This window comes from Oncorhynchus tshawytscha, linkage group LG02 (assembly GCF_018296145.1).
Source record: "Oncorhynchus tshawytscha isolate Ot180627B linkage group LG02, Otsh_v2.0, whole genome shotgun sequence".
Lineage (NCBI taxonomy): Eukaryota > Metazoa > Chordata > Actinopteri > Salmoniformes > Salmonidae > Oncorhynchus > Oncorhynchus tshawytscha.
In genome coordinates this window covers 57,774,985-57,784,791 of record NC_056430.1, presented here as the reverse complement: position 1 = coordinate 57,784,791, position 9,807 = coordinate 57,774,985, and positions in this window count along the sequence as shown.

Genomic DNA, 9,807 nt, shown 5'->3' with positions numbered 1-9,807 from the left:
AAGGAGATGCTAAATAAGGATTTCTGGACATGGGAGGAAATCCTCGACGGGAGAGGACCCTGGGCTAAACCAGGGGAGTGTAGCCGCCCAAAGGTGCAACAGGAGAAGAGGCAACAGAGGCAGCAGCAGCAGGAGCAGCAGCAGCTACAGTGGGAGAGGTTGCACCACCTGGAGAAATGGACATGGGAGGAGGAATTGGACGGTAAAGGACCCTGGAATCAGCCTGGAGATTATTGTCGCCCCAAAGCCGAGCTGGAGGCAGCAAAAGCAGAGAGGCGGCATTATGAGGAGCTAGCACGGCAGAGCGGATGGAAGCCCGAGAGTCAGCCCCAAAAATTTATTGGGGGGGGGCTTACAGGGAGTATGGCTATGCCAGGTAGGAGACCTGCGCAAACTCCCTGTGCTTACCGGGGGGCTGGAGAGACCGGGCAGGCACCGTGTTATGCTGTGGAGCGCACGGTGTCTCCAGTGCGGGTGCACAGCCCGGTTCGGTATATTCCAGCTCCGCGTATCGGCCGGGCTAGATTGAGCGTCGAGCCAAATGCCATGAAGCCAGCTCTACGCATCTGGTCCCCAGTGCGTCTCCTTGGGCCGGCTTACATGGCACCAGCCTTGCGCTCGGTGTCTCCGGTTCGCCTGCATAGCCCAGTGCGGGCTATTCCACCTCGCCGCACTGGCAGGGCAACCGAGAGCATTCAACCAGGTAAGGTTGGGCAGGCTCGGTGCTCAAGAGCTCCAGTGCGCCTGCACGGTCCGGTCTATCCAGTACCACCTCCACAACCCAGCCCTCCGGTAGCAGCTCCCCGCACCAGGCTTCCTGTCGGTCCAGTACCACCAGTACCAGCACCACGCATCAGGCCTACAGTGCGCCTCGCCTCTCCAGCGCTGTCGGAGCCTTTCTCCTCTCCTGCGCTGCCGGAGTCTCCCGCCTATCTAGCGCTGTTAGAGCTTTCCTCATCTCCAGCGCTGCCGGAGTCTCCCGCCTGTTCAGCGCAGCCAGAGCCTTCCTCCGACACAGCGCTGCAGGAGTCTCCCGCCTGTTCAGCGCAGCCAGAGCCTTCCTCCTCTACAGCGCTGCCGGAGTCTCCTGCCTGTTCAGCGCAGCCAGAGCTGCCAGTCTGCATGAAGCAGCCAGAGCTGTCAGTCTGCATGAAGCAGCCAGTCTGCATGGAGCAGCCAGAGCTGTCAGTCTGCATGGAGCAGCCAGAGCTGCCAGTCTGCATGAAGCAGCCAGTCTACATAGAGCAGCCAGTCTGCATGGAGCTGCCAGTCTGCAAGGAGCTGCCAGTCTGCAAGGAGCTGCCAGTCTGCAAGGAGCTGCCAGTCTGCACGGAGCTGTCAGTCTGCAAGGAGCTGTCAGTCTGCAAGGAGCTGTCAGTCTGCACGGAGCTGTCAGTCTGCACGGAGCTGTCAGTCTGCACGGAGCTGTCAGTCTGTAAGGAGCTGCCAGTCAGCACGGAGCCGCCAGAGCGGTCAGTCTGTAAGAAGCCGCCAGAGCTGTCAGCCTATATGGAGCAGCTAGTGCCGCCAGTCTGCCCAGCGCCGCCAGTGCCCCCAGTCTGCCCAGCGTCGCCAGTCTGCCCAGCGTCGCCAGTCGGCCCAGCGCCGCCAGTCGGCCCAGCGCCGCCAGTCGGCCCAGCGCCGCCAGTCGGCCCAGCGCCGCCAGTCTGCCCAGCGTCGCCGGTCTGCCCAGCGCCGCCGGTCTGCCCGGCGCCACCGGTCTGCTCGGCGTCGCCGGTCTGCCCAGCGCCGCCAGATCTGCCAGTCAGCCAGACTCTTCCAGATCTGCCAGTCAACCAGACTCTTCCAGATCTGCCAGTCAACCAGACTCTTCCAGATCTGCCAGTCAACCAGACTCTTCCAGATCTGCCAGTCAACCAGACTCTTCCAGATCTGCCAGTCAACCAGACTCTTCCAGATCTGCCAGTCAACCAGACTCTTCCAGATCTGCCAGTCAACCAGACTCTTCCAGATCTGCCAGTCAACCAGACTCTTCCAGATCTGCCAGTCAACCAGACTCTTCCAGATCTGCCAGTCAACCAGACTCTTCCAGATCTGCCAGTCAGCCAGGATCTGCTGAAACCACCAGCCAGCCAGGATCTGGTAGATCTATCTACCTGCCTGAGCTTCCTCTCACTCCTGAGCTTCCTCTCACTCCTGAGCTTCCTCTCACTCCCGAGCTTCCTCTCAGTCCCGAGCTGCCTCAGTCCCGAGCTGTCCTTCAGTCCCGATCTGCTCCTCAGTCCAGTGGGGTTCTGGGTGAGGACTACTAGGCCATGGTCGGCGGCAAGGGTGGACTATCCAGGGACGAAGGGAGAGGGGACTAAGACATTAACTGAGTGGGGTCCACGTCCCGCGCCGGAGCCGCCACCATGGACAGACGCCCACCCGGACCCTCCCTATTGTTTTGAGGTGCGTTCGGGAGTCCGCACCTTAGGGGGGGGGGGGGTTCTGTCACGCCCTGGTCAAAGTATTTTGTGTTTATCTTTATGTATTTGGTCAGGCCAGGGTGTGGCATGGGGTTTTTGTAATTGTGGTGTGTTTGTCTAAGGGTTTTGGTGGTGGTATTGGGATTGTAGCTTAGTGGGTTATCTAGCAAAGTCTATGGCTGTCTGGAGTGGTTCTCAATCAGAGGCAGGTGCTTATCGTTGTCTCTGATTGGGAACCATATTTAGGCAGCCATATTCTTTGAGTTTGTCGTGGGTGATTGTCCTTAGTGTCCTATGTGTACTCTCGGTTAGTTTGCACTAGATAGGCTGTTTCGATTACGTTTATTGTTTTGTGTAGTGTTCGTGTTTCTTTGTTTGATTAAACATGAATCTCAATCGACACGCTGCAGTTTGGTCCGACTCTCCTTCATCACCACTAGAAAACCGTTACAGAACTGATATTTGAAAATAACAGAAACCTTAACCTGACAACAAATGAGATATTGGCAAAACAAATTAACAGTTAAAACAAGGTAAATAAATAAAAATATCTTAAACATATCTAGCAATGGCACAATGAAGTCACAGTCAATTGTGTGGCGACAACGGTTTCTCAGAATCGTTTCCCTCTCACCCACAGTCCTCTCAGCACATTCAAGATATGAAACTTCTCTTGGCTGAGGTCCATATCCGGATATTGAAAGCACATTTTGAAAGCACATTTTCTGGTGCATTTCTGAGTTTCCAGCACATGCTCAATAATTTGACAATGTGAAATCCATATTTTTCTTACATGCACAAATCATTTGTGGATTCCCTCCGGATATCATACATGGTATGGCCGGATATTGACTCATTAGACATAAGCTTATGTGGACATCTTATTTAAAAAATAATAATACTGACAGTAGGCCTACATAGTATATTTGTGACTTGTTTCAGGAAACTATGCATATGTCGCGAGTCACTATTTCACAGGAGAGCCATTTGAATGTAAAAATGTTTTTTTTTTTCAGAAATGCCTTCTGGAACATGTGAACTTTCATGTGCCTTAATTACAAACTTGTATGCCATTCAATAAATATGAATACAATTGTTAAGTTACGAGCCTAGTTGGTTTAGCCATGGAAAAAGACAGGAACCTTTCCGTTAGCCATGATTGACTGAGATAATGGGTGGGCTGGACATTTCCAGAGATGAGTTTGGATTGGTCTGCCACGTAGCACGCTTCTGTCTATAACATGAGCTGGTCAGTAGAACTGCAAAAGTGTTTCTCTCCACTTTCTGGAGGACAGAGTTTTGAAATCAGTGGAATGTCCGGTGGAATTAGAGTATGATAGCTAAGGAGATGGAGAAAATGGTTGCGTTTGACGGAAAATATGCAGAGGGAGTCGAAAAGAGAAAACACAGAAGGCTGTTGAATAAAACACGTCTCCAGATTACATCTTCAAACTAAGGGCAACCATGGCATCTGTGACAGAGAAGTGTCCATCCATGTATAAGATAGTCTAGCTAGCTACATTTTCAGATATTACATGTTTCTAATTTTGTCAGAAAGTCAATATCATTTCAATTTAAAGTGTACTTTTAGCTAGCTAGCTCACTTTAGCTGGCTGTCTCACTAGCTAACATTACGTGTATGATCTGTGTAGTAATATTATTCATATTTCAGAGCTATTTGCATTGCTAGTTATAGCCTAATGTTAGCTAGCAAACACTGAACCTGGTGTGTTAGTTACATGCAGATTCTTGCAGGGTAGTAACTTTATGAGTTGGGATTATGGTCGATTGTTTAGCTATCTAGCTACATGTCTAAACAAAAGACTCCACTATGCAAGTTACCATTTCAATACAATGTTCATGATGTCACTGCAACGGCTGTTGATAGACGTAGCTGGTAAATTCACAGAATAACTGACAAATTTAAAAACGCTCAACACCCGTTGAGTATGGCCGGTGTCAGTAAGCGTTGGCAAAAAAAGTAATTCAATTGTTGCCAGCAGCACAATTAGTCACCAATGCTTTGGATAACATGAAAAGAGCCTAACAAGCTCTGCTAGGGCAAGTAAAATGGTTAGAGTGAGCTGTTCTCTAATTTGTGTCTGGAAGTGGCTATCAAGTTAGCTAATCCAAGTTTATCATTTTAAATTGTATCCGCAAAACACCAGTCTCAATGTCAACAGTGAAGATGCGACTCTGAGATGCTGGCCTTCTAGGCAGAGTTGCAAAGAAAAAGCAATATCTCAGACTGGCCAATAAAAAAAAATATTAAAATGGGCAAAAGAACACAGACACTGGACAGAGGAACTCTGCCTAGAAGGCCAGCTTCCCTGAGTCGCCTCTTCACTGAAGCTGCCAGTTGAGGGCTTATGAGGCGTCTGTTTATCAAACAAGACACTCTAATGTACTTGTCCTCTTGCACAGTTGTGCAGCGTGGCCTCCCACTCCTCTTTCTATTCTGGTTAGAGACAGTTTGCAATGTTCCGTGAAGGGAGTCTTACACAGCGTTGTATGAGATCTTCAGTTTCTTGGCAATTTCTCACATGGAATAGCCTAAATTTCTCAGAACAAGAATAGGCTGACGAGTTTCAGAGGAAAGTCTTTGTTTCTGGCCACTTTGAGCCTGTAATCGAACCCACAAATGCTGATGCTCTAGATACTCAACTTGTCTAAAGAAGGCCCGTTTTACTGCTTCTTAAATCAGGACAATAGTTTTCTGCTGTGCTAACATAATTGCAAAAGGGTTTTCTAATGATCAATTAGCCTTTTAAAATGATCAACTTGGATTAGCTAACACAATGTGCCATTGGAACACAGGTTGCTGATAATGGGCCTCTGTACGCCTATGTAGATTTTCCATATAAAATTTCAGAAATTGTCATTTCCAGCTACAATAGTCATTTACAACATTAACAATGTCTACACTGTACTTCTGATCAATTTGATGTTATTTTAATGGACAAAAATTAGCTTTTCTTACAAAAACAAAGACATTTCTAAATGACCCCAAACATTTGAGCGGTAGTATATTTATAGAATATATATATATATACACACACACACACACACACACACACACACACACACACACACACACACACACACACACACATATATATATATATATATATATATATATATATATATATATATATATATATATACACACAATATCTTTTTAAAATATATTTTCCTATATTATTTCCTGTAAACCCTGCCACTCCTCCTCTTATTTGGGTAAACTAATGAACAACAACACTTAGGCTTCCACAGCTTATTCATTCTATATACATTCTACGGGCCCAATCTATCCTCTATTTCTGATGTTCTGATGTCTATTTGCAATATATTTCTAACTGTGCTCTTTCACAAAAGTTCTGAACCTATATAGTCCCACCCTTCAGCTCCATTCAACCCCTACCATCTATCTCTTTACACCATCCATATTGCTATTATTATTTATTCTCGCATGTTCACCGAGCAACAGATAATTCGAAAATAAAATCACAAATGTACACTGCACAAAAATATAAATGCAACATGCAATAATTTCAAAGATTTTACTTAGTTACAGTTGAGATAAGGAATTTAGTCAATTGAAATGAATTCATTAGGGCCTAACCTATGGATTTCACATGACTGGGAATACAGATATTCAGCTGTTGGTCACAGATACCTTTAAAAAAAGGAAGAAAAGGTTGATCAGAAAACCAGTCACTATCTGGTGTGACTAGGGCTGTTAACGCCACACCAGCGGTCACAAGTCATGACCGCAGTCAAATTCCACATGACCATTTAGTCATGGTAACTAGGCTTCTCCAAGCTCTGATGCTGCTGGTAGTCATTAGTAGCCTACCAAACTTGCTAATTGCATGACAATCAGTACTCTATTATTCCTATAATCACTATGACATCAATGCAAATGTAATTGAAATCTAATCAAACACTCCTGAGAGTCCATGAGCTCATTGCGCAACATCTCTATAGGCTATGAAATTGTGTGACAAAACAGGGTTTTGATGGCCTCTATTAAAAAGAGGAGGCCCCATCAGCTTTCTATATTTATTTCTCAACTTTCCTAATATTAAGCACATTGCTTTGCTTTACAACAGGAGTATAGCCTATCTGGCCGGCATGAAAATGAAACACGGGGAAAGTGTCCTCCATTCACTATTTATGTGCATAGATGACATGTATTTTTTCCCTTGGCCCCTGTTCCAAGACAGGTGCATGATAATGGTCCATTCTAAATCCAAACCAATTTCACACATATATTGTTTAGCATATGTAAAGACAAGACTAAATGAAGAATAGACTAATGTCTGACAATATTATCACGTGTGAATGATGCCCAGCATGTGTAGTAAGGCAAGAAACAGCACATACCTTTTTTGTCGACTTTTTCTAATCATAGTCACCCACCTCATGTAGCCTAGCCCATGTATCACAACTAAAGTGGCTTGATAACTTCTTAAAATTAAGCACATTAATCCTCTTTACAACCAGTGTAGAGCCTAACTGGCATACTGTACATAGGCGGCGCGTGAGTTTCGGGAAGATCATTTTTACCATAAAAAGGCACTTTTATAATAAAGCATTACATGCATAATCGCATTTGTGGTCACTTTGAGAATGGTGTTTTCCCACTAATTGATTGCATTTTGGAACATTCACGCTTATGCTTACTGCCATGTGCACATTACTGCGTTTCCTAATGTGAAGAAATAGCCTCACAGTTTAGCAACATTTTGATCTGTTGTATCAGCCTCATTGCTTTTAAAATGTTTTTTTGATGCAAGTGGCTGTTGTCGTGGCTGTTGTCGTGGCTCAATCAGAATTACTTAGGTAACATTGATAAATAAGATGTTTTATTTACATAATATCTCAAATCAAATCAAATTTTATTTGTCACATACACATGGTTAGCAGATGTTAATGCGAGTGTAGCGAAATGCTTGTGCTTCTAGTTCCGACAATGCAGTAATAACGAGCAAGTAATCTAACTAACAATTCCCCCCCAAAAAAAACTACTAAATAATGCTTATGTGAGATGTGAGATATGTCATTAGAATGTCTTCTTTTGGATAATACTGTTGGCAGTTTGCAGTAATCTCTTCTCTGCTAGGGTTTAGTCACTAGGGGCCCAGAGAGGGGAGAGGTCAGGCTTGTCTTCTTATGGGAATGTGTCTGTAACTATTACATATCCCCTCTGAGGTTGCCCTTATCTTGATCCAGTATATGACCTAAGAGGCTCACTGTCTCGTTGAGCTTGTCCAGGAGGGAGTGTATTTGAGATGGGTGTATCTAGAATTGAAAATGGATATATGCCATTGGATGAGGTAATGTTTTGGTCCGAAGTGGTACCAAGAACGAGATAAGGAACTTTGTTTAGGAGACCAAACTGAACAATAATTTATATCTAATGCTATCTAGCTATGGGATACTCCTCTTTCAAGTAAAAGGTTCTTTGTGTAATGTTCCTAAGATCTGTTATTTGTCATGTGAGTTGAGATGGGTGTGTCTTGGCAATAAATGATACTAAAGAACTGTTTTGTAAGCACTCTCAGATCAATTCATTTATAGACACTGAATTGATCTGAGAGTCACAGGACTATGGTGAAGCTCATGTAATTAAAGATGGACTTTATAATATGACTCTGACTTGTGTGTGGTTTGCTCTCTCATTATTTGGTAATACAGGAAATTTCCACGACACTGTATTCACTTGGGATCTATCACATCCCACAACTGTCCCAGAGTATGTTTAGAATATTTATTTCTCACACAGAAGGACAAGTTGACCATGAAGGCCTGATTCACACAGTCTTCTCTGAACAGTTGATGTTGAGATGTGTCTGTTACTTGAACTTGTGAAGCATTTATTTGGGCTGCAATGCCAAGAGTGTGCAAAGCTGTCATCACGCAAAGGGTGGCCATTTGAAGAATCTCAAATATAAAATATATTTTGATTTGTTTAACACTTTTTTGGTTACTACATTTCATAGTTTTGATGTCCTCACTATTATTTTACAATGTAGAAAATTGTAAAAAAAAATAAAGAAAAACCCTTGAATGAGTAGGTGTTCTGAAACTTTTGACCGGTACACTGCAAATGTAAATTTTCCTTGAATATTTGTGCATATTACACATTCTAATATCATAGTCATAATTAACATTGCTGATTGCATAGTGTAATAAAGTGGTACTATTCCAACTTTGAATAGGATCTTGAGGAACTTATACACCTCAGTAAGTCTCATTGAATCTACAAAACTGCCAGATTTCAACCTTAACATGTGATGACAATACAACAGAAAAGATGAACAGGAAGGACATTTACTCCCATGGGTGACCTAAACATATCTATTTGAAAGCCAAGGTTCTACTAAGCCATGCCTCCAGTCCAGGGTTCCTCCAGTTCCTCTGTATAGGTGTTTTAGTGTTACTCTGGACCCTGATCTCTCTTTTGATGAACATATCAAGACTGTTGCAAAAATCTGAAACTTTCTGTCCAATAATTATGCAGAAAAATGTATCCATGCTTTTGTCACTTCTAGGTTAGACTACTGCAATGCTCCCAGATAAGGCACTAAATAAACTTCAGTTAGTGCTAAACACGGCTGCTAGAATCTTGACTAGCCAAAGAAATGATCATATTACTCCAGTGCTAGCCTCTCTACACTGGCCTCCTGTTAAGGCAAGGGCTGATTTCAAGGTTTTACTGCTAACCTACAAAACATTACATGGGGTTACTCCTACCTATCTTTCCGATTTGGTCCTGCCGTACATGCCTACACGTACGCTACGGTCACAAGACCCTAGAATTTCTAAGCAAACAGCTGGAGGCAGGGATTTCTCCCATAGAGCTTCATTTTTATGTTAGTCTGTTATATCTGGAGTATTTCTCCTGTCTTATCCGGTGTCCTGTGTGAATTTAAGTATGCTCTCTCTAACTCTCCCTCTCTCTCTTCCTTTCTCTCTCTCTGAGGACCTGAGCCTTAGGACCATGCCTCAGGACTACCTGGCCTGATGACTCCTTGCTGTCCCAAGTCCACCTGGCCGTGCTGCTGCTCCAGTTTCAACTGTTCTGCCTGCGGCTATGGAACCCTGACCTGTTCACCGGACGTGCTACCTGTCTCAGACCTGCTGTTTTCAACTCTCTAGAGACAGCAGGAGCGGTAGAGATACTCTGAATGATTGGCTATGAAAAGCCAACTGACATTTACTTGTGAGGTGCTGACCTATTGCACCCTCGACAACCACTGTGATTATTATTATTTGACCCTGCTGGTCATCTATGAACATTTGAACATCTTGTCCATGTTCTGTTATAATCTCCACCTGGCACAACCAGAAGAGGACTGGCCACCTCTCATAG